The sequence below is a fragment of the Pseudopipra pipra genome, chromosome 6 (genome assembly GCF_036250125.1).
Source record: "Pseudopipra pipra isolate bDixPip1 chromosome 6, bDixPip1.hap1, whole genome shotgun sequence".
NCBI classification, from domain to species: Eukaryota; Metazoa; Chordata; class Aves; order Passeriformes; family Pipridae; genus Pseudopipra; species Pseudopipra pipra.
In genome coordinates this window covers 65707327-65730398 of record NC_087554.1, presented here as the reverse complement: position 1 = coordinate 65730398, position 23072 = coordinate 65707327, and the positions used below count along the sequence as shown (strand labels likewise).

At 55.4% G+C, this 23072-nt stretch overlaps 2 long non-coding RNA genes across 3 annotated transcripts; both read right to left on the bottom strand.

Annotated features, from left to right (window-relative positions):
* Positions 1–3614: 3614 nt before the first annotated feature.
* On the bottom strand, positions 3615–10141 carry LOC135416524 (uncharacterized). Its single transcript, XR_010431623.1, has 8 exons — positions 9911–10141; positions 9320–9358; positions 8742–8775; positions 5724–5768; positions 5518–5643; positions 4649–5049; positions 4440–4544; positions 3615–4137 (listed from the first exon to the last, which is right to left on the bottom strand). It is a non-coding gene; the product is annotated as an uncharacterized LOC135416524 (long non-coding RNA).
* Positions 10142–18646: 8505 nt separating this feature from the next.
* Positions 18647–20761, bottom strand: LOC135416523 (uncharacterized). 2 transcript variants are annotated; one of them, XR_010431621.1, is made up of 4 exons: positions 20521–20761; positions 19937–20013; positions 19040–19391; positions 18647–18961 (listed from the first exon to the last, which is right to left on the bottom strand). It is a non-coding gene; the product is annotated as an uncharacterized LOC135416523 (long non-coding RNA). The 2 variants fall into 2 exon arrangements; XR_010431622.1 differs by lacking the exon at positions 19937–20013.
* Between the last annotated feature and the right edge of the window lie 2311 nt (positions 20762–23072).

Genomic DNA, 23072 nt, shown 5'->3' with positions numbered 1-23072 from the left:
CCTCCGTTTGCCCCGGGGGGTCAAGAAGAACATCCCTGGGAAGAAGTCACCCCCAACAGCAAAAAGGGAAAATTAGTGAAGCACGGGGTCCTCTTCTGACTAGACTGCCACCAGCATTCCATAGCAAATGCCACGACTATTCTGTTACAGACGAGAAAACCCTGTTCTCCCAAACAAGCAGCGAGGAGATTTATGGGCACGCCTGAAAATTTCCTGTGAGGAACTTTTTGTAACTAAGGAGCAGGTGCTATCTTGAGTTGAAGGCATCCATTTGACAGACACTTAGTACAGCAAACTCTTCAGCAGAGCAATTAATTGCTGCCTATTTGAACAGCAGGGGAGAGAAAATGACAGTCGAAGGGAAGACAAGAAAAGCAGAACTGCAATCAGCTGACTTTTCTTCCATCTCTCCCGAGAAAGCCTAGTTTGTCTGTTCTAATAATTCTATGCCCTTTTCTACAGGAAACTTAGACCAAGGCTGAAAAAACAACTAGAAAACACGGAGAGAAGCTTTTTAGAATTTCACGTGATTTTCCCAAACCGATCCCAGAAAAGCAGAACTCGGTAGAATGTACTCACCTCGAGGCCTTTGGTCTTTTTTTCCATAAGCTTCGTCACCTGATTGAAAAAGCAGAGTAGACTCGGTATTTAGGCTCACACCAGGAAAACTTCCCCTTCGTTTCCTAAAAGAAACTACATTAATCTGCACAGCTGCAGGCGCGTCTCCAGCTGTTAAAGCCTTTCAGCTTTTCAAAGGGTGAGAATGCCCTGCGAAGGAAGGCTGAAAAATGCTCGGAGCCTGCACAGATCAAAGAGCCCCTCGATTTTGTCTGTGTTCCAGTCCCTGGCTAAAGAAAGGGCAGAAGAAGCGCAGTTGTTGCTTGCCTTTTCCCTCAGAGGTTTTGCCAGGCGCCGGGCCAGCCCGGGCGCTCCGGGGGAAGGCCGGCAGTGCCCAAACCCCGCCGCTTTCCCGGGGGCGTCGCTTGCGAGAGCGCCCCCGAGCGCCGGGCCCCGCCTCACAGTCGCCGCCTGGCGGACACGGCCGGGAGCGGCACTGCAGCCGCGCGCGGCACTGCAGCCGCCCCCCCCCCCCCCCCCCCCCCCACCTTGGCGAGACCCGCGGCGCCTTTCGCGCGTACGGGCCTTTGTTCCCTAAAACCTGCCCTTGCCTAGGAAAAGCTGAGCAGTTCACAGAGTTGCTGTTTCCAGCCCAGCTTCCCAAAGGATTTCTCTCTCCCGGCAGCACACACAGGGTCCCCGAGGCAGCGCACACCCTCCCCGCGGGGGGGTGTGGTGCGTGTGCAATGCCAGGGCACATCCGAACCCGGCCCTGCGGCGGCACGCAGGTGCAAGTTTCTCCGCAGAGGCGAGAAACTTGCCTGTCGCTTCCCCTGCCTGCAGTCGCCGATGGCCGCGGGAGAGGCAGAAGAGCGGCCGGGCCCAGCTTACCCCGGGGAGGATCTCCGTCGGATCTGGCGCCGTGGGTCGCTTCCTGGGGGGGGGGGGAAGGCGGCGGCGCAGCTCCGACAGCATCTCCAGGGCACGGCGGGAGCGGAGGGGAGCGGGGGGGGGGGGGGGAGCGGGGGCGGGAGGGGAGCGGAGCGGAACGAGGCGGGCGGGCGGGCGGGCGGAGCGCCGCGCGCGCGGCGCCGAGAGGGGACTGCCCTCGCCGGTGCCTGCCGCCGCCCACGAACCTGCCGCCCGCGCCCGGCGCCGCCGAGCGCCCCGCCCCGTCCCCACAGCGGGAAGCGGCGCGGCGAGACGGCGCTGCGGGCGCGGGGCGGGGGTCCGGGTCGCGGCGGAGGTCAGGCAAAAGGATAGGCGCCTCTCTGAGGCGAGGGGAGGGGGGGTGTGGGGTGTGTGGGGTGTGTGTCTCTCGCCGCCATCTTTAGTGCGGTCGTTCCGGTCCTGGCGGCACCATCTTTACTGTGGGCTTGGCGGACTTCCGGGCCGGGGTCGCCATCTTTAGTGTGGTCGTTCCGGTCCTGGCGGCGCCATCTTTACTGTGGGCTTGGCGGACTTCCGCGCCGGGGCCTTGGAGGACTTCCGGTCGCTCTCTACTTCCGGTGACCGAGTTTACCCAAATTAGCGTCCCTCCTGGCTAATTTCTGCGCTTTCACCCCAAAAAATCTTCATGTTATTCCCCCCACGCACACCCCGGGAGAGACGGGAGACCGCCAGTCCCGCCCTGCCGCCGGAACCGGCCCTTAACTCGAGCAGGGAGCGCTGCACCGGCACGAGAGCCACTGCGCATGCGTCGCCGGTCCCGCTCTTGGCTGCCCTTACTTACCACGTGATCGCCGGCGTCTTGCCAACGACTGCGCACGCGCCGGCGTCGCCACCTTGGCCGCCCGACCGCCCGGCTTCGCTTTCTTACTGCGGCTCCCCCTCCACTTTTTCGGCTCCCTGGGGTTCCCCCACCCACATTTTCGGGTCCCCTTCTCACATTTTTGGGGTGATGACCCCGCAATTTACGGTTCGGGGGGGGGGGGAAGGAGAGGAAACGGGGTGCCCAAGAAGGGGTTTCTTTTTTTTTTTTTTTTTTTTTTTCTCTTTTATTTCATTTTCATTTTATTTCCTTTTTAGTTTTTTTGCCCCTTTTTTTTTAATTTTCTTTTGTTTTTTATATTTCCTTTTTTATTTCGTTTATTTTTTATTCTCTTTATTTTTCATCTTCTCTCCCAGTGCTCCCCAGTAACACCCAGTGCTCCCCAACAACCCTCAGTAACACCCAGTGCTCCCCAGTGCACCCCAGTAACACCCAGTGCTCCCCAACAACCCCCAGTAACACCCAGTGCTCCCCAGGAAACACCCAGTGCTCCCCAACAACCCCCAGTAACACCCAGTGCTCTTTTATTTCATTTTCATTTTATTTCCTTTTTAGTTTTTTTGCCCCTTTTTTTTTTTTAATTTTCTTTTGGTTTTTATATTTCCTTTTTTATTTCGTTTATTTTTTATTCTCTTTATTTTTCATCTTCTCTCCCAGTGCTCCCCAGTAACACCCAGTGCTCCCCAACAACCCTCAGTAACACCCAGTGCTCCCCAGTGCACCCCAGTAACACCCCGTGCTCCCCAACAACCCCCAGTAACACCCAGTGCTCCCCAACAACCCCCAGTAACACCCAGTGCTCCCCAAAAATCGACCCAAAACCGACCCAAATCACCCCAGAAGCTGACCCAAAACTGACCCCAAAACCTGACCCAAAAGTGACCCAAATCACCCCAAACAATGACCCAAAACTGACCCCAAAAACTGACCCAAATCATCCAAAAAACTGACCCCAAACTCTGCATTTATTTGGCATCATTTCCTCTCAAAAACAACATCTCCAATTTAGCCATCATTTTAAAATCATCCCAGGAATCAAAAGGGACTGGAAAACACACAGAAATCATTCCTACACCCACCAAATCTTTAGGAATTGGAACCCGATTCCCTCATCTCCCTCCTGGTTTTTCTTGGCTGGAAAATCTGATGATCCCCGCTGGCTATTTTTAGGCTGCTTTTCTTCCACAGCTCCTTTCCTCCCGGCTGAAACCTCCTGGCACATTCAGGGCTTCTCTGGAGGGAAGCCCCTCTGAAGTATTTCCTCTCGTGGCAATTCTGTGGGACGAAGAAGTAAAAAAAGCACGTCAAGAGCTCCTTCTACCCCCTTCCTTCGCAAACACCCTCCCAGTTTGTCCTTGGCAGCTCCATCCCCCCGGCACCCGCACCCGACGCTTCGGCTCCGCTGGGAAAGGGACAGCAAGTGCACAAGCAAGTTCAGTGCTGGGCAGGGGCTCCCTGGGGAACGGCACTTCAGTGCTTTAGTCCGTGGCCTTTCCTGCTGCCCTCCCTCCTGGAGGCAGAGGATGACCCGGCCCTTGTTTCTCCCACGCTCGCAGACCCAGGTCCTGCTCCTTTGGCCCCACTTTTCTTAGCAGACCCGGCCTCATTTCCCAGGGTCCCCAGGAAACTTCTGCACTTGACCCATTGCTAAGTGCAGAGCACAGGGCAAGGGAAGGACAAATTTCTCGGCACCCACCCCCTGGAATTTTCCTTCTCCGCAGCACGCTCCCGTTCCCGCTGTCTCTGGAGGTGCCCGCACGAGTCCTCCTTCTCCCAGCACCTCAGAGAATGTCCTTTTCACCCAGGTCCTGCCTAGCGTCGTCCAACAAAACACACTGACAACATTTTTCAGGATGCCAGTGGAGAGATATTAGAGCACACTGCACAGGGAAGCTGAGCCTGCCCCCGGATCCCTGCAAGTGTTCCAGGCCAGGCTGGATGGGACTCGGAGCAACCGGGGATGAGAGGGGAAGGTGTCCCTGCCCACGGAAGGCAGGCTGGCCTTTGAAGGTCCCCTTCAAACCAAATCGCTCTGGGATTCCCCTCCAAAATCACTACCCAAGAGACACAGTAATCAAAGCAGAGGGACTGCACTCCCAGCTTTTCTGACCTGCAGGCACACGCAGCACAGCACGTTGGACATAAAAGCCACGCGGTTAGTCCTGCCAGAGGCGTCCGGCACAGTGTCCACGTCGACCGAAGGGAAAGAGGGAGCCTGGGAACACGGAGTAAAAGACACCTTAATGAGGACTACACTGAGCAATAGCCAGGTCATTCCCACAGACAGCTTCACCGTCCAGTCACACAAAAAGCACTCACCGAGGCCTCAGTTAGGATGGTTCCTGACGCTGACCGGGTGAACGCCTCCCTGCAAGCCCGCTCCGCTCCTGCCAGGCACCGGGGCTCCCCCAGAGGGGCTTTGCCAAGCATCCAAGAGAAAATCAAAATTACAGCCTGGGCAAAGGCGCTTCCCACAGGACCGCTCCTGGCCAAGGCCACCGGTCCGTGCAAGTCAGACCACTGACCACCCGGGGCTGGGGATTTTCGGGGGCACGCTTCCAGCTTTTATTCTCCAGAGACTCCAGTTCTTCCTGGCACCCCTTGCTTCAGTCTTCCCCTGCTGGAAGAGGTCACTTTAGTCTTTCGAGGGGCCAGATTGCCAAAGCCCGGCCGGTCCATTCCCACGAGGAAAGAAAGGTAGCTTGGTCTTGGACAGGATGCTGAAGGGGGAGACACAAAATAAAAGTTTAATTTCAAACAACTGCCGAGAAGAGAAAGCAATTCAAACAGAAGGCAGACGAGACTCGTGCAAATCTGAATACATTTGACTTCAAAGGAGAATTATTTCCCTCTGCACCTAAGAGAATGTCATTTTCACCCGGGTCCTGCTTACCATCGTCCAGCAAAACACGCTGACAACATTTTTCCTGATGCCAGTGGAGAGATATTAGAACACACTGCACACGGAAGCTGAGCCTGCCCCATCCCTGCAAGTGTTCCAGGCCAGGCTGGATGGGACTGGGAGCATCCAACCGGGGATGATAGGGGAAGGTGTCCCTGCCCACGGAAGACAGGCTGGCCTTTGAAGGTCCCCTTCAAACCAAATCGCTCTGGGATTCCCCTCCAAAATCACTACCAAAAAGACACAGTAATCAAAGCAGAGGGACTGCACTCCCAGCTTTTCTGACCTGCAGGCACACGCAGCACAGCACGTTGGACATAAAAGCCACGCGGTTAGTCCTGCCAGAGGCGTCCGGCACACCCACGGCGACCGAAGGGAAAGAGGGAGCCTGGGAACACGGAGTAAAAGACACCTTAATGAGGACTACACTGAGCAATAGCCAGGTCATTCCCACAGACAGCTTCACCGTCCAGTCACACAAAAAGCACTCACCGAGGCCTCAGTTAGGATGGTTCCTGACGCTGACCGGGTGAACGCCTCCCTGCAAGCCCGCTCCGCTCCTGCCAGGCACCGGGGCTCCCCCAGAGGGGCTTTGCCAAGCATCCAAGAGAAAATCAAAATTACAGCCTGGGCAAAGGCGCTTCCCACAGGACCGCTCCTGGCCAAGGCCACCGGTCCGTGCAAGTCAGACCACTGACCACCCGGGGCTGGGGATTTTCGGGGGCACGCTTCCAGCTTTTATTCTCCAGAGACTCCAGTTCTTCCTGGCACCCCTTGCTTCAGTCTTCCCCTGCTGGAAGAGGTCACTTTAGTCTTTCGAGGGGCCAGATTGCCAAAGCCCGGCCGGTCCATTCCCACGAGGAAAGAAAGGTAGCTTGGTCTTGGACAGGATGCTGAAGGGGGAGACACAAAATAAAAGTTTAATTTCAAATAACTGCCGAGAAGAGAAAGCAATTCAAACAGAAGGCAGACGAGACTCGTGCAAATCTGAATACATTTGACTTCAAAGGAGAATTATTTCCCTCTGCACCTCAGAGAAGGCAATTTTCCCCCGGGTCCCGCTTACCATCGTCGCACAAATGTTGTAGACGACAGGATAAAGACACTTTTAGACCACAGAATTGATCAATAACTTATCCAACTTTATTGCTGCGTGCTCTGTGCTTATAAAGGTTACAAATTAGCTTCATACATATTACAAAAGTTAAGCTCATCATTGGCTCCTAATTACCTAAGTTATATTTGCGCAAATGCTGTTTCTTTAACCTTCTTATGGTTACTTGTTTGCTATTTGCTCTGTTTTCTCATCTGCTATACGCTATTCTTCTGTCACGTACCCAGTTTCTCAAACACAGTGACCTTCTGATAGTTTTCTCTTACCGTGGGACCAGAGCTATAGCATCTCTCTCGTGTCCTCTTTCTATTAACCATGTTTCAGCAATACTTTCCACACTTCCTCCGTTTTCTTTAGACAGTGTTAAAAATACATCATTCACTGCTGACAACATTTTTCGTGATGCCAGTGGAGAGCTATTAGAGCACACCGCACAGGGAAGCCGAGGCTGCCCCTGGATCCCTGCAAGTGTTCCAGGCCAGGCTGGATGGGACTTGCAGCATCCAACCAGGGATGAGAGTGGAAGGTGCCCCTGCCCACGGAAGGCAGGGTGGCCTTTAAAGGTCCCCTTCAAACCAAATCGCTCTCTCATTGCCCTCCGAAAGAACTCCCAAAGAGACACAGCAACCAAAGCAGAGGGACTGCACTCCCAGCTTTTCTTACCTGCAGGCACACAGCACGTTGGACATAAAAGCCACAGGGTTAGTCCTGCCAGAGGCGTCCGGCACAGTGTCCACGGCGACCGAAGGGAAAGAGGGAGCCTGGGAACACGGAGTAAAAGACACCTTAATGAGGACTATACTGAGCAATAGCCAGGTCATTCCCACAGACAGCTTCACCGTCCAGTCACACAAAAAGCACTTACCTACCGGGGCCTCAGGTAGGATGGCTCCTGACGCTGACCGGGTGAACGCCTCCCTGCAAGCCCGCTCCGCTCCTGCCAGGCACCGGGGCTCCCCCAGAGGGGCTTTGCCAAGCATCCAAGAGAAAATCAAAATTACAGCCTGGGCAAAGGCGCTTCCCACAGGACCGCTCCTGGCCAAGGCCACCGGTCCGTGCAAGTCAGACCACTGACCACCCGGGGCTGGGGATTTTCGGGGGCACGCTTCCAGCTTTTATTCTCCAGAGACTCCAGTTCTTCCTGGCACCCCTTGCTTCAGTCTTCCCCTGCTGGAAGAGGTCACTTTAGTCTTTCGAGGGGCCAGATTGCCAAAGCCCGGCCGGTCCATTCCCACGAGGAAAGAAAGGTAGCTTGGTCTTGGACAGGATGCTGAAGGGGGAGACACAAAATAAAAGTTTAATTTCAAACAACTGCCGAGAAGAGAAAGCAATTCAAACAGAAGGCAGACGAGACTCGTGCAAATCTGAATACATTTGACTTCAAAGGAGAATTATTTCCCTCTGCACCTCAGAGAAGGCAATTTTCCCCCGGGTCCCGCTTACCATCGTCGCACAAATGTTGTAGACGACAGGATAAAGACACTTTTAGACCACAGAATTGATCAATAACTTATCCAACTTTATTGCTGCGTGCTCTGTGCTTATAAAGGTTACAAATTAGCTTCATACATATTACAAAAGTTAAGCTCATCATTGGCTCCTAATTACCTAAGTTATATTTGCGCAAATGCTGTTTCTTTAACCTTCTTATGGTTACTTGTTTGCTATTTGCTCTGTTTTCTCATCTGCTATACGCTATTCTTCTGTCACGTACCCAGTTTCTCAAACACAGTGACCTTCTGATAGTTTTCTCTTACCGTGGGACCAGAGCTATAGCATCTCTCTCGTGTCCTCTTTCTATTAACCATGTTTCAGCAATACTTTCCACACTTCCTCCGTTTTCTTTAGACAGTGTTAAAAATACATCATTCACTGCTGACAACATTTTTCGTGATGCCAGTGGAGAGCTATTAGAGCACACCGCACAGGGAAGCCGAGGCTGCCCCTGGATCCCTGCAAGTGTTCCAGGCCAGGCTGGATGGGACTTGCAGCATCCAACCAGGGATGAGAGTGGAAGGTGCCCCTGCCCACGGAAGGCAGGGTGGCCTTTAAAGGTCCCCTTCAAACCAAATCGCTCTCTCATTGCCCTCCGAAAGAACTCCCAAAGAGACACAGCAACCAAAGCAGAGGGACTGCACTCCCAGCTTTTCTTACCTGCAGGCACACAGCACGTTGGACATAAAAGCCACAGGGTTAGTCCTGCCAGAGGTGTCCGGCACAGTGTCCACGGCGACCGAAGGGAAAGAGGGAGCCTGGGAACACGGAGTAAAAGACACCTTAATGAGGACTACACTGAGCACTAGCCAGGTCATTCCCACAGACAGCTTCACCGTCCAGTCACACAAAAAGCACTTACCTACCGGGGCCTCAGGTAGGATGGCTCCTGACGCTGACACCTCCGTTTGCCCCGGGGGGTCAAGAAGAACATCCCTGGGAAGAAGTCACCCCCAACAGCAAAAAGGGAAAATTAGTGAAGCACGGGGTCCTCTTCTGACTAGACTGCCACCAGCATTCCATAGCAAATGCCACGACTATTCTGTTACAGACGAGAAAACCCTGTTCTCCCAAACAAGCAGCGAGGAGATTTATGGGCACGCCTGAAAATTTCCTGTGAGGAACTTTTTGTAACTAAGGAGCAGGTGCTATCTTGAGTTGAAGGCATCCATTTGACAGACACTTAGTACAGCAAACTCTTCAGCAGAGCAATTAATTGCTGCCTATTTGAACAGCAGGGGAGAGAAAATGACAGTCGAAGGGAAGACAAGAAAAGCAGAACTGCAATCAGCTGACTTTTCTTCCATCTCTCCCGAGAAAGCCTAGTTTGTCTGTTCTAATAATTCTATGCCCTTTTCTACAGGAAACTTAGACCAAGGCTGAAAAAACAACTAGAAAACACGGAGAGAAGCTTTTTAGAATTTCACGTGATTTTCCCAAACCGATCCCAGAAAAGCAGAACTCGGTAGAATGTACTCACCTCGAGGCCTTTGGTCTTTTTTTCCATAAGCTTCGTCACCTGATTGAAAAAGCAGAGTAGACTCGGTATTTAGGCTCACACCAGGAAAACTTCCCCTTCGTTTCCTAAAAGAAACTACATTAATCTGCACAGCTGCAGGCGCGTCTCCAGCTGTTAAAGCCTTTCAGCTTTTCAAAGGGTGAGAATGCCCTGCGAAGGAAGGCTGAAAAATGCTCGGAGCCTGCACAGATCAAAGAGCCCCTCGATTTTGTCTGTGTTCCAGTCCCTGGCTAAAGAAAGGGCAGAAGAAGCGCAGTTGTTGCTTGCCTTTTCCCTCAGAGGTTTTGCCAGGCGCCGGGCCAGCCCGGGCACTGCGGGGGAAGGCCGGCAGTGCCCAAACCCCGCCGCTTTCCCGGGGGCGTCGCTTGCGAGAGCGCCCCCGAGCGCCGGGCCCCGCCTCACAGTCGCCGCCTGGCGGACACGGCCGGGAGCGGCACTGCAGCCGCGCGCGGCACTGCAGCCGCCCCCCCCCCCCCCCCCCCCCCCCACCTTGGCGAGACCCGCGGCGCCTTTCGCGCGTACGGGCCTTTGTTCCCTAAAACCTGCCCTTGCCTAGGAAAAGCTGAGCAGTTCACAGAGTTGCTGTTTCCAGCCCAGCTTCCCAAAGGATTTCTCTCTCCCGGCAGCACACACAGGGTCCCCGAGGCAGCGCACACCCTCCCCGCGGGGGGGTGTGGTGCGTGTGCAATGCCAGGGCACATCCGAACCCGGCCCTGCGGCGGCACGCAGGTGCAAGTTTCTCCGCAGAGGCGAGAAACTTGCCTGTCGCTTCCCCTGCCTGCAGTCGCCGATGGCCGCGGGAGAGGCAGAAGAGCGGCCGGGCCCAGCTTACCCCGGGGAGGATCTCCGTCGGATCTGGCGCCGTGGGTCGCTTCCTGGGGGGGGGGGAAGGCGGCGGCGCAGCTCCGACAGCATCTCCAGGGCACGGCGGGAGCGGAGGGGAGCGGGGGGGGGGGGGGAGCGGGGGCGGGAGGGGAGCGGAGCGGAACGAGGCGGGCGGGCGGGCGGGCGGAGCGCCGCGCGCGCGGCGCCGAGAGGGGACTGCCCTCGCCGGTGCCTGCCGCCGCCCACGAACCTGCCGCCCGCGCCCGGCGCCGCCGAGCGCCCCGCCCCGTCCCCACAGCGGGAAGCGGCGCGGCGAGACGGCGCTGCGGGCGCGGGGCGGGGGTCCGGGTCGCGGCGGAGGTCAGGCAAAAGGATAGGCGCCTCTCTGAGGCGAGGGGAGGGGGGGTGTGGGGTGTGTGGGGTGTGTGTCTCTCGCCGCCATCTTTAGTGCGGTCGTTCCGGTCCTGGCGGCGCCATCTTTACTGTGGGCTTGGCGGACTTCCGGGCCGGGGTCGCCATCTTTAGTGTGGTCGTTCCGGTCCTGGCGGCGCCATCTTTACTGTGGGCTTGGCGAACTTCCGCGCCGGGGCCTTGGAGGACTTCCGGTCGCTCTCTACTTCCGGTGACCGAGTTTACCCAAATTAGCGTCCCTCCTGGCTAATTTCTGCGCTTTCACCCCAAAAAATCTTCATGTTATTCCCCCCACGCACACCCCGGGAGAGACGGGAGACCGCCAGTCCCGCCCTGCCGCCGGAACCGGCCCTTAACTCGAGCAGGGAGCGCTGCACCGGCACGAGAGCCACTGCGCATGCGTCGCCGGTCCCGCTCTTGGCTGCCCTTACTTACCACGTGATCGCCGGCGTCTTGCCAACGACTGCGCACGCGCCGGCGTCGCCACCTTGGCCGCCCGACCGCCCGGCTTCGCTTTCTTACTGCGGCTCCCCCTCCACTTTTTCGGCTCCCTGGGGTTCCCCCACCCACATTTTCGGGTCCCCTTCTCACATTTTTGGGGTGATGACCCCGCAATTTACGGTTCGGGGGGGGGGGGGAAGGAGAGGAAACGGGGTGCCCAAGAAGGGGTTTCTTTTTTTTTTTTTTTTTTTTTTTTTCTCTTTTATTTCATTTTCATTTTATTTCCTTTTTAGTTTTTTTGCCCCTTTTTTTTTAATTTTCTTTTGTTTTTTATATTTCCTTTTTTATTTCGTTTATTTTTTATTCTCTTTATTTTTCATCTTCTCTCCCAGTGCTCCCCAGTAACACCCAGTGCTCCCCAACAACCCTCAGTAACACCCAGTGCTCCCCAGTGCACCCCAGTAACACCCAGTGCTCCCCAACAACCCCCAGTAACACCCAGTGCTCCCCAGGAAACACCCAGTGCTCCCCAACAACCCCCAGTAACACCCAGTGCTCTTTTATTTCATTTTCATTTTATTTCCTTTTTAGTTTTTTTGCCCCTTTTTTTTTTTTAATTTTCTTTTGGTTTTTATATTTCCTTTTTTATTTCGTTTATTTTTTATTCTCTTTATTTTTCATCTTCTCTCCAGTGCTCCCCAGTAACACCCAGTGCTCCCCAACAACCCTCAGTAACACCCAGTGCTCCCCAGTGCACCCCAGTAACACCCCGTGCTCCCCAACAACCCCCAGTAACACCCAGTGCTCCCCAACAACCCCCAGTAACACCCAGTGCTCCCCAAAAATCGACCCAAAACCGACCCAAATCACCCCAGAAGCTGACCCAAAACTGACCCCAAAACCTGACCCAAAAGTGACCCAAATCACCCCAAACAATGACCCAAAACTGACCCCAAAAACTGACCCAAATCATCCAAAAAACTGACCCCAAACTCTGCATTTATTTGGCATCATTTCCTCTCAAAAACAACATCTCCAATTTAGCCATCATTTTAAAATCATCCCAGGAATCAAAAGGGACTGGAAAACACACAGAAATCATTCCTACACCCACCAAATCTTTAGGAATTGGAACCCGATTCCCTCATCTCCCTCCTGGTTTTTCTTGGCTGGAAAATCTGATGATCCCCGCTGGCTTTTTTTAGGCTGCTTTTCTTCCACAGCTCCTTTCCTCCCGGCTGAAACCTCCTGGCACATTCAGGGCTTCTCTGGAGGGAAGCCCCTCTGAAGTATTTCCTCTCGTGGCAATTCTGTGGGACGAAGAAGTAAAAAAGCACGTCAAGAGCTCCTTCTACCCCCTTCCTTCGCAAACACCCTCCCAGTTTGTCCTTGGCAGCTCCATCCCCCCGGCACCCGCACCCGACGCTTCGGCTCCGCTGGGAAAGGGACAGCAAGTGCACAAGCAAGTTCAGTGCTGGGCAGGGGCTCCCTGGGGAACGGCACTTCAGTGCTTTAGTCCGTGGCCTTTCCTGCTGCCCTCCCTCCTGGAGGCAGAGGATGACCCGGCCCTTGTTTCTCCCACGCTCGCAGACCCAGGTCCTGCTCCTTTGGCCCCACTTTTCTTAGCAGACCCGGCCTCATTTCCCAGGGTCCCCAGGAAACTTCTGCACTTGACCCATTGCTAAGTGCAGAGCACAGGGCAAGGGAAGGACAAATTTCTCGGCACCCACCCCCTGGAATTTTCCTTCTCCGCAGCACGCTCCCGTTCCCGCTGTCTCTGGAGGTGCCCGCACGAGTCCTCCTTCTCCCAGCACCTCAGAGAATGTCCTTTTCACCCAGGTCCTGCCTAGCGTCGTCCAACAAAACACACTGACAACATTTTTCAGGATGCCAGTGGAGAGATATTAGAGCACACTGCACAGGGAAGCTGAGCCTGCCCCCGGATCCCTGCAAGTGTTCCAGGCCAGGCTGGATGGGACTCGGAGCAACCGGGGATGAGAGGGGAAGGTGTCCCTGCCCACGGAAGGCAGGCTGGCCTTTGAAGGTCCCCTTCAAACCAAATCGCTCTGGGATTCCCCTCCAAAATCACTACCCAAGAGACACAGTAATCAAAGCAGAGGGACTGCACTCCCAGCTTTTCTGACCTGCAGGCACACGCAGCACAGCACGTTGGACATAAAAGCCACGGGGTTAGTCCTGCCAGAGGCGTCCGGCACAGTGTCCACGTCGACCGAAGGGAAAGAGGGAGCCTGGGAACACGGAGTAAAAGACACCTTAATGAGGACTACACTGAGCAATAGCCAGGTCATTCCCACAGACAGCTTCACCGTCCAGTCACACAAAAAGCACTCACCGAGGCCTCAGTTAGGATGGTTCCTGACGCTGACCGGGTGAACGCCTCCCTGCAAGCCCGCTCCGCTCCTGCTAGGCACCGGGGCTCCCCCAGAGGGGCTTTGCCAAGCATCCAAGAGAAAATCAAAATTACAGCCTGGGCAAAGGCGCTTCCCACAGGACCGCTCCTGGCCAAGGCCACCGGTCCGTGCAAGTCAGACCACTGACCACCCGGGGCTGGGGATTTTCGGGGGCACGCTTCCAGCTTTTATTCTCCAGAGACTCCAGTTCTTCCTGGCACCCCTTGCTTCAGTCTTCCCCTGCTGGAAGAGGTCACTTTAGTCTTTCGAGGGGCCAGATTGCCAAAGCCCGGCCGGTCCATTCCCACGAGGAAAGAAAGGTAGCTTGGTCTTGGACAGGATGCTGAAGGGGAGACACAAAATAAAAGTTTAATTTCAAACAACTGCCGAGAAGAGAAAGCAATTCAAACAGAAGGCAGACGAGACTCGTGCAAATCTGAATACATTTGACTTCAAAGGAGAATTATTTCCCTCTGCACCTAAGAGAATGTCATTTTCACCCGGGTCCTGCTTACCATCGTCCAGCAAAACACGCTGACAACATTTTTCCTGATGCCAGTGGAGAGATATTAGAACACACTGCACATGGAAGCTGAGCCTGCCCCATCCCTGCAAGTGTTCCAGGCCAGGCTGGATGGGACTGGGAGCATCCAACCGGGGATGATAGGGGAAGGTGTCCCTGCCCACGGAAGGCAGGCTGGCCTTTGAAGGTCCCCTTCAAACCAAATCGCTCTGGGATTCCCCTCCAAAATCACTACCCAAGAGACACAGTAATCAAAGCAGAGGGACTGCACTCCCAGCTTTTCTGACCTGCAGGCACACGCAGCACAGCACGTTGGACATAAAAGCCACGGGGTTAGTCCTGCCAGAGGCGTCCGGCACACCCACGGCGACCGAAGGGAAAGAGGGAGCCTGGGAACACGGAGTAAAAGACACCTTAATGAGGACTACACTGAGCAATAGCCAGGTCATTCCCACAGACAGCTTCACCGTCCAGTCACACAAAAAGCACTCACCGAGGCCTCAGTTAGGATGGTTCCTGACGCTGACCGGGTGAACGCCTCCCTGCAAGCCCGCTCCGCTCCTGCCAGGCACCGGGGCTCCCCCAGAGGGGCTTTGCCAAGCATCCAAGAGAAAATCAAAATTACAGCCTGGGCAAAGGCGCTTCCCACAGGACCGCTCCTGGCCAAGGCCACCGGTCCGTGCAAGTCAGACCACTGACCACCCGGGGCTGGGGATTTTCGGGGGCACGCTTCCAGCTTTTATTCTCCAGAGACTCCAGTTCTTCCTGGCACCCCTTGCTTCAGTCTTCCCCTGCTGGAAGAGGTCACTTTAGTCTTTCGAGGGGCCAGATTGCCAAAGCCCGGCCGGTCCATTCCCACGAGGAAAGAAAGGTAGCTTGGTCTTGGACAGGATGCTGAAGGGGGAGACACAAAATAAAAGTTTAATTTCAAATAACTGCCGAGAAGAGAAAGCAATTCAAACAGAAGGCAGACGAGACTCGTGCAAATCTGAATACATTTGACTTCAAAGGAGAATTATTTCCCTCTGCACCTCAGAGAAGGCAATTTTCCCCCGGGTCCCGCTTACCATCGTCGCACAAATGTTGTAGACGACAGGATAAAGACACTTTTAGACCACAGAATTGATCAATAACTTATCCAACTTTATTGCTGCGTGCTCTGTGCTTATAAAGGTTACAAATTAGCTTCATACATATTACAAAAGTTAAGCTCATCATTGGCTCCTAATTACCTAAGTTATATTTGCGCAAATGCTGTTTCTTTAACCTTCTTATGGTTACTTGTTTGCTATTTGCTCTGTTTTCTCATCTGCTATACGCTATTCTTCTGTCACGTACCCAGTTTCTCAAACACAGTGACCTTCTGATAGTTTTCTCTTACCGTGGGACCAGAGCTATAGCATCTCTCTCGTGTCCTCTTTCTATTAACCATGTTTCAGCAATACTTTCCACACTTCCTCCGTTTTCTTTAGACAGTGTTAAAAATACATCATTCACTGCTGACAACATTTTTCGTGATGCCAGTGGAGAGCTATTAGAGCACACCGCACAGGGAAGCCGAGGCTGCCCCTGGATCCCTGCAAGTGTTCCAGGCCAGGCTGGATGGGACTTGCAGCATCCAACCAGGGATGAGAGTGGAAGGTGCCCCTGCCCACGGAAGGCAGGGTGGCCTTTAAAGGTCCCCTTCAAACCAAATCGCTCTCTCATTGCCCTCCGAAAGAACTCCCAAAGAGACACAGCAACCAAAGCAGAGGGACTGCACTCCCAGCTTTTCTTACCTGCAGGCACACGCAGCACAGCACGTTGGACATAAAAGCCACAGGGTTAGTCCTGCCAGAGGTGTCCGGCACAGTGTCCACGTCGACCGAAGGGAAAGAGGGAGCCTGGGAACACGGAGTAAAAGACACCTTAATGAGGACTACACTGAGCACTAGCCAGGTCATTCCCACAGACAGCTTCACCGTCCAGTCACACAAAAAGCACTTACCTACCGGGGCCTCAGGTAGGATGGCTCCTGACGCTGACACCTCCGTTTGCCCCGGGGAGTCAAGAAGAACATCCCTGGGAAGAAGTCACCCCCAACAGCAAAAAGGGAAAATTAGTGAAGCACGGGGTCCTCTTCTGACTAGACTGCCACCAGCATTCCATAGCAAATGCCACGACTATTCTGTTACAGACGAGAAAACCCTGTTCTCCCAAACAAGCAGCGAGGAGATTTATGGGCACGCCTGAAAATTTCCTGTGAGGAACTTTTTGTAACTAAGGAGCAGGTGCTATCTTGAGTTGAAGGCATCCATTTGACAGACACTTAGTACAGCAAACTCTTCAGCAGAGCAATTAATTGCTGCCTATTTGAACAGCAGGGGAGAGAAAATGACAGTCGAAGGGAAGACAAGAAAAGCAGAACTGCAATCAGCTGACTTTTCTTCAATCTCTCCCGAGAAAGCCTAGTTTGTCTGTTCTAATAATTCTATGCCCTTTTCTACAGGAAACTTAGACCAAGGCTGAAAAAACAACTAGAAAACACGGAGAGAAGCTTTTTAGAATTTCACGTGATTTTCCCAAACCGATCCCAGAAAAGCAGAACTCGGTAGAATGTACTCACCTCGAGGCCTTTGGTCTTTTTTTCCATAAGCTTCGTCACCTGATTGAAAAAGCAGAGTAGACTCGGTATTTAGGCTCACACCAGGAAAACTTCCCCTTCGTTTCCTAAAAGAAACTACATTAATCTGCACAGCTGCAGGCGCGTCTCCAGCTGTTAAAGCCTTTCAGCTTTTCAAAGGGTGAGAATGCCCTGCGAAGGAAGGCTGAAAAATGCTCGGAGCCTGCACAGATCAAAGAGCCCCTCGATTTTGTCTGTGTTCCAGTCCCTGGCTAAAGAAAGGGCAGAAGAAGCGCAGTTGTTGCTTGCCTTTTCCCTCAGAGGTTTTGCCAGGCGCCGGGCCAGCCCGGGCGCTCCGGGGGAAGGCCGGCAGTGCCCAAACCCCGCCGCTTTCCCGGGGGCGTCGCTTGCGAGAGCGCCCCCGAGCGCCGGGCCCCGCCTCACAGTCGCCGCCTGGCGGACACGGCCGGGAGCGGCACTGCAGCCGCGCGCGGCACTGCAGCCGCCCCCCCCCCCCCCCCCCCCCCCACCTTGGCGAGACCCGCGGCGCCTTTCGCGCGTACGGGCCTTTGTTCCCTAAAACCTGCCCTTGCCTAGGAAAAGCTGAGCAGTTCACAGAGTTGCTGTTTCCAGCCCAGCTTCCCAAAGGATTTCTCTCTCCCGGCAGCACACACAGGGTCCCCGAGGCAGCGCACACCCTCCCCGCGGGGGGGTGTGGTGCGTGTGCAATGCCAGGGCACATCCGAACCCGGCCCTGCGGCGGCACGCAGGTGCAAGTTTCTCCGCAGAGGCGAGAAACTTGCCTGTCGCTTCCCCTGCCTGCAGTCGCCGATGGCCGCGGGAGAGGCAGAAGAGCGGCCGGGCCCAGCTTACCCCGGGGAGGATCTCCGTCGGATCTGGCGCCGTGGGTCGCTTCCTGGGGGGGGGGGAAGGCGGCGGCGCAGCTCCGACAGCATCTCCAGGGCACGGCGGGAGCGGAGGGGAGCGGGGGGGGGGGGGGAGCGGGGGCGGGAGGGGAGCGGAGCGGAACGAGGCGGGCGGGCGGGCGGGCGGAACGCCGCGCGCGCGGCGCCGAGAGGGGACTGCCCTCGCCGGTGCCTGCCGCCGCCCACGAACCTGCCGCCCGCGCCCGGCGCCGCCGAGCGCCCCGCCCCGTCCCCACAGCGGGAAGCGGCGCGGCGAGACGGCGCTGCGGGCGCGGGGCGGGGGTCCGGGTCGCGGCGGAGGTCAGGCAAAAGGATAGGCGCCTCTCTGAGGCGAGGGGAGGGGGGGTGTGGGGTGTGTGGGGTGTGTGTCTCTCGCCGCCATCTTTAGTGTGGTCGTTCCGGTCCTGGCGGCGCCATCTTTACTGTGGGCTTGGCGGACTTCCGGGCCGGGGTCGCCATCTTTAGTGTGGTCGTTCCGGTCCTGGTGGCGCCATCTTTACTTTTGGCTTGGCGGACTTCCGCGCCGGGGCCTTGGAGGACTTCCGGTCGCTCTCTACTTCCGGTGACCGAGTTTACCCAAATTAGCGTCCCTCCTGGCTAATTTCTGCGCTTTCACCCCAAAAAATCTTCATGTTATTCCCCCCACGCACACCCCGGGAGAGACGGGAGACCGCCAGTCCCGCCCTGCCGCCGGAACCGGCCCTTAACTCGAGCAAGGAGCGCTGCACCGGCACGAGAGCCACTGCGCATGCGTCGCCGGTCCCGCTCTTGGCTGCCCTTACTTACCACGTGATCGCCGGCGTCTTGCCAACGACTGCGCATGCGCCGGCGTCGCCACCTCGGCTTCCCCCCCCACCCCGCCGTCCGACCGCCCGGCTTCGCTTTCTTACTGCGGCTCCCCCTCCACTTTTTCGGCTCCCTGGGGTTCCCCCACCCACATTTTCGGGTCCCCTTCTCACATTTTTGGGGTGATGACCCCGCAATTTACGGTTCGGGGGGGGGGGGAAGGAGAGGAAACGGGGTGCCCAAGAAGGGGTTTCTTTTTTTTTTTTTTTTTTTTTTTTTTCTCTTTTATTTCATTTTCATTTTATTTCCTTTTTAGTTTTTTTGCCCCTTTTTTTTTAATTTTCTTTTGTTTTTTATATTTCCTTTTTTATTTTGTTTATTTTTTATTCTCTTTATTTTTCATCTTCTCTCCCAGTGCTCCCCAGTAACACCCAGTGCTCCCCAACAACCCTCAGTAACACCCAGTGCTCCCCAGTGCACCCCAGTAACACCCAGTGCTCCCCAACAACCCCCAGTAACACCCAGTGTTCCCCAGTAACACCCCAGTAACACCCAGTGCTCCCCAACAACCCCCAGTAACACCCAGTGCTCCCCAAAAATTGACCCAAAACCGACCCAAATCACCCCAAAAGCTGACCCAAAACTGACCCCAAAAACTGACCCAAATCATCCCAAAACCTGACCCAAAACTGACCCCAATCATCCCAAAAGCTGACCCAAAACTGACCCAAATCACCCCAAAAATTGACCCAAAACTGACCCCAAAAACTGACCCAAATCATCCCAAAAACTGACCCAAAACTCTGCATTTATTTGGCATCATTTCCTCTCAAAAACAACATCTCTAATTTAGTTGATTGCTAAAGCCATCATTAAAATCATCCCAGGAATCAAAAGGGACTGGAAAACACACAGAAATCATTCCTACACCCACCAAATCATTAGGAATTGGAACCCGATTCCCTCATCTCTCTCCTTGTTCTTCTTGGCTGGAAAACCTGATCATCCCCGCTGGCTATTTTTAGGCTGCTTTTCTTCCACAGCTCCTTTCCTCCCGGCTGAAACCTCCTGGCACATTCAGGGCTTATCAGGATATATTTGCTGCTTCCTGAACAGGAGCACACAAAACGCATTGAAGCCAAAGAAAAAATGACAAACTAGAAAAAAAAAAAAAAGAGCCAAAAGAAATGCTCTGCCTGCCTTGGTACGCTCTCTGCTTGATCATTCCAAAGGAGATTCTCCACGGATCAGAAGCAATTACCAATCATTTTTCCTCTGTAACAGTTAATGAACAACTTGGGTTTCTGTTGAGGGGCTGGACATGTCCAGTGAGGGTTCAGGGTCTGGTGGGTTGTTTATGGCAGATCCTGACCGGCCCAGGCCAAACCCAACCACCCCCATCGCTGCTCCATCCCACATGGAGAATATTGATACTGTATAGAAATACTCCCCTTCCCTGCTACTCCATCCTTCCTTACACATCCGTGGAGCAGGTTTTCTCCACCCTTTGTTCCCAGCAACAGCTCTCCAGCCCGAATCCCAGCTCCCACAGACACAAACTAAACACACCTAAGGCGATGGTTCCATCAGCACCTGGAATTCCAAGCTCCCCATTCTCTGGAATGCTCATCCCAACACTCACAGCAATCTCACCTGAGCCCACAGGCTCTCTGTCCTCAGAGGCAAACACAGCCTGCTCTGGCACTGCGTTTCCTCTCACTCCTGGTCTCCTGCAAACCCCCAGGGAAATCCAATCCCTCAGACCCTGCACCCCTGGACACGAGGGGAACTAGAGTTTGACCCGGATCCCAGCACCCTGGACAAGTGTGTTCCCAGGAGCACAGGCCTGTGGCTCCATCCAGCCCATCCATCCCTCCTTTCCCCCCAGGGAGTCCCAAACCCTCCCCCAGCTCCCCTGCGTCTGTCCCCCGGCCCAGCCCAGCTCCAGGCTCTCCCCCAGCGCTGTGTCAGCCCCAGCCCTGGCAGAGCTGCAAAGCTCGGCCCCCCGGGCTCCTGAACCCCCAAGCCAAGGCTCAGGCTCACCAACAGGGACCAACCTGCCCCACTCAGCACAGCCCAACCCCACAGCTCAGGGATCCCACGCTCACCTGGCCCTTTGCCCCTTCCTCTCCACCCTTCCCAGCATGCAAGGACCAGCCTGCAGTGAGAAACAAAGCCAGTGCCCAGGGAGCAAATGCCAACAGCCAGGAGGAGAGAAACGTGTCCCTCTGACTTACCCCACCCCACGGGCAGCACCAGGTGCCCCCAGCGCCGGTCGGTGGGGCTGGAGCCTGTTGCCTTTGGCTGCTCACACCCCAACACATTTGGCATTGCTGGACCCAAGTCAGCGATTTTCCCTGTCCTGAAAGAGAGAAGAACAAGAAAATTAAGTGCACTGGGGAAGTCAAAGGCTCTTGGCTTTCACCCTTCTCTTCTGATTACTCGCTACAGGCGTTTCTTCCCTAAAACCTGCTCTTACCCCCCCCCCGGCCGGTCCCTGCCCCTGCCCTGCCCGGCGGCCCCGAGCGCTCCAGGCCCGGCCCGGCCAACGCCTCGCTCTGCGCAGGCGCCGCTTCCCAGCCCGCCCCGACTGCCGGGCGCCGCCTCGCAGTCGCCGCCTGGCGGACACGGCCGGGAACGGCACTGCAGCCGCGCGGCCCCCCCCTTGCGAGACCCGCGGCGCCTTTCGCGAGGACGGGCCTTTCTTCCCTAAAACCTGCCCTTCCCTAGGAAAAGCTGGGCAATTCACAGAGTTGCTGGTTTTATCCCGGCTTCCCAAAGGACTTCTCTCTCCCGGCAGCAGCAGCAGCAGCAACGCTCCCCGGGAAGCCCCGACCGAGGTTGGGAATTGACGCACAACAAGCCAAGAGCATTAACTCGGCCCCAAAACACTCCACAAGAAACCAATTTACAGTCCCCTTTGCCTCCTCCCCCCCGCGCAGGCCCAGGCTTTGGGATTCCAAGGCAAACCCCGAGAGGCCCAGAGAGCAGCAGCCCCTCAACCCCAGCACGGCCTCCCCCGGGCTCCCCCAGCCGGGAACCGGCCCAGCCAGCCCCTGCTGTGCAGCACAGCAGGCGGGGGGATGACTTTTGGGACCCCTCCCTGGCCGCTGCAGAGCAATGCAGGCATCGGGGCCAAGTCCTGCCCGGCCCCCGGGCACTGCAGACAGTTCAGCCCCAGCAGCAGCAGCAGCAGCAGCTGTTCTGCCTCTTGCTCCTCTCTCATTGGGAACCGAATGGTGAGGAACAAGCCCCGAGCACAATCAGCACTGAGCAGCAAGGCCTGGGCTTGCCAGAGGCTTGGGCCTTCCTAGTCCTGGCTCTAGGCTTCCTTTGCTTTCTTCTGCTGCAATTCTCCTGCCCCAGGAAGTGTTAAAAGACAGACTGTCCGGTGAGCCATGCCCTGAAACAGCAATAAGTTCCAAGGCCAGAAAATCTCAGGGTCACACTTCAAAACCCTGCCGCGAGGCCCCCAGAGAAGCCAAGGGGAGCTGGGATTCCCTGGAGTCCCAGGGAACCGAGGGGAAGGTGGGAAAGGGGCAGAGAGCAAACCCCCCCAGCTGCTTCTCCCTGCAGCCCCCAGTGCAGGTGCAGCGAACACACGCCGGTGTAGAGTTTTTAGGAGAGCTTTAAAATAAACTAAAAAACAGTTCAACGAAAAATGCTTCTGCAGTCCGCGCTGTCTAACAACTCAAATTGCTCACCAAGAAAATTACCTAATTTAGAACAACTGAATTGCAGAACCTCAGAGCAGCTGAGGGATTTCATGCCCCCTGTGCCTCTTGCATCATGGAAAAGGACTGGGATGCACTGGGAAAGACTGGGGGCAATGGGGAGGGATGGGGATGGGACTGGGGACACTGGAGAGGGACTGGGGGATTTGGGCTGGGAGTGGGGACACTAGGGTGGGACTGAGATTTTCGGGGGGGGGGGACTGGGAGCAGTGGGATGGGACTGGGGGTCATTGGGGAGGGACTGGGGACCGTGGGACTGGGGGCACTGGGATAGGAGTGAGATGCACTGGGGAGGGACTGGGCCGGGACTGAGGGCACTGGAGAGGCCCTGGGGGCACTTGGGGGAACTGGGCTGGGACTGGGATTCTCTGGGGAGGGACTGAAGGCCCTGGGATAGGACTGAGAGGCACTGGGGAGGCACTAGGACACACTGGGGCACTACTGGGATGGGACTGAGGTCAGTGGGGAGGGAACTGGGATAGGACTGAGCCAGTAGGGAAGGACAGGGGTGCACTGTGGAGGGACTGTAATACAGCAGGGAAGCACTGGGATAGACTGGGATCACTGGTGAGGGAATTGGGATGGGACTGGGGGCAGTGGGAAAGGACTGGGATGGGACTGGGCGAACTGGGGAAGGACTGAGTTGCACTGCAGGAGGACACTTGGGAAGGAATGGGTGCACTGGCTTGCACTGAGAGAAGTGGGAAGGGACTGGGATGAGAGTGGGGGCACTAGGGTGGGACTGGGAGCACTGGTGGCACTGGGCTCGGACTGGGGGAACTGGGGAGGGAGCAGGGAGGGACTGCGAAGTGACTGGGATGGGAATGGGATGCACAGGGAAAAGGAGCACAACGCACTGGTGTAGCAGTACGTTTGGATACATGTCCGGAATAAAGACAAGTGCCAAAAAATACTCAAGCACACAAAATATCTTTTATTACAGTGAGAATAATAATAATAGTAATAAACTTAGCAAGAGGAATTAAAAACTAAAAAGGATATAAACTAACTACCTTATTGGGTGGCATTAAGACAAATACTACGAACAGCATTTA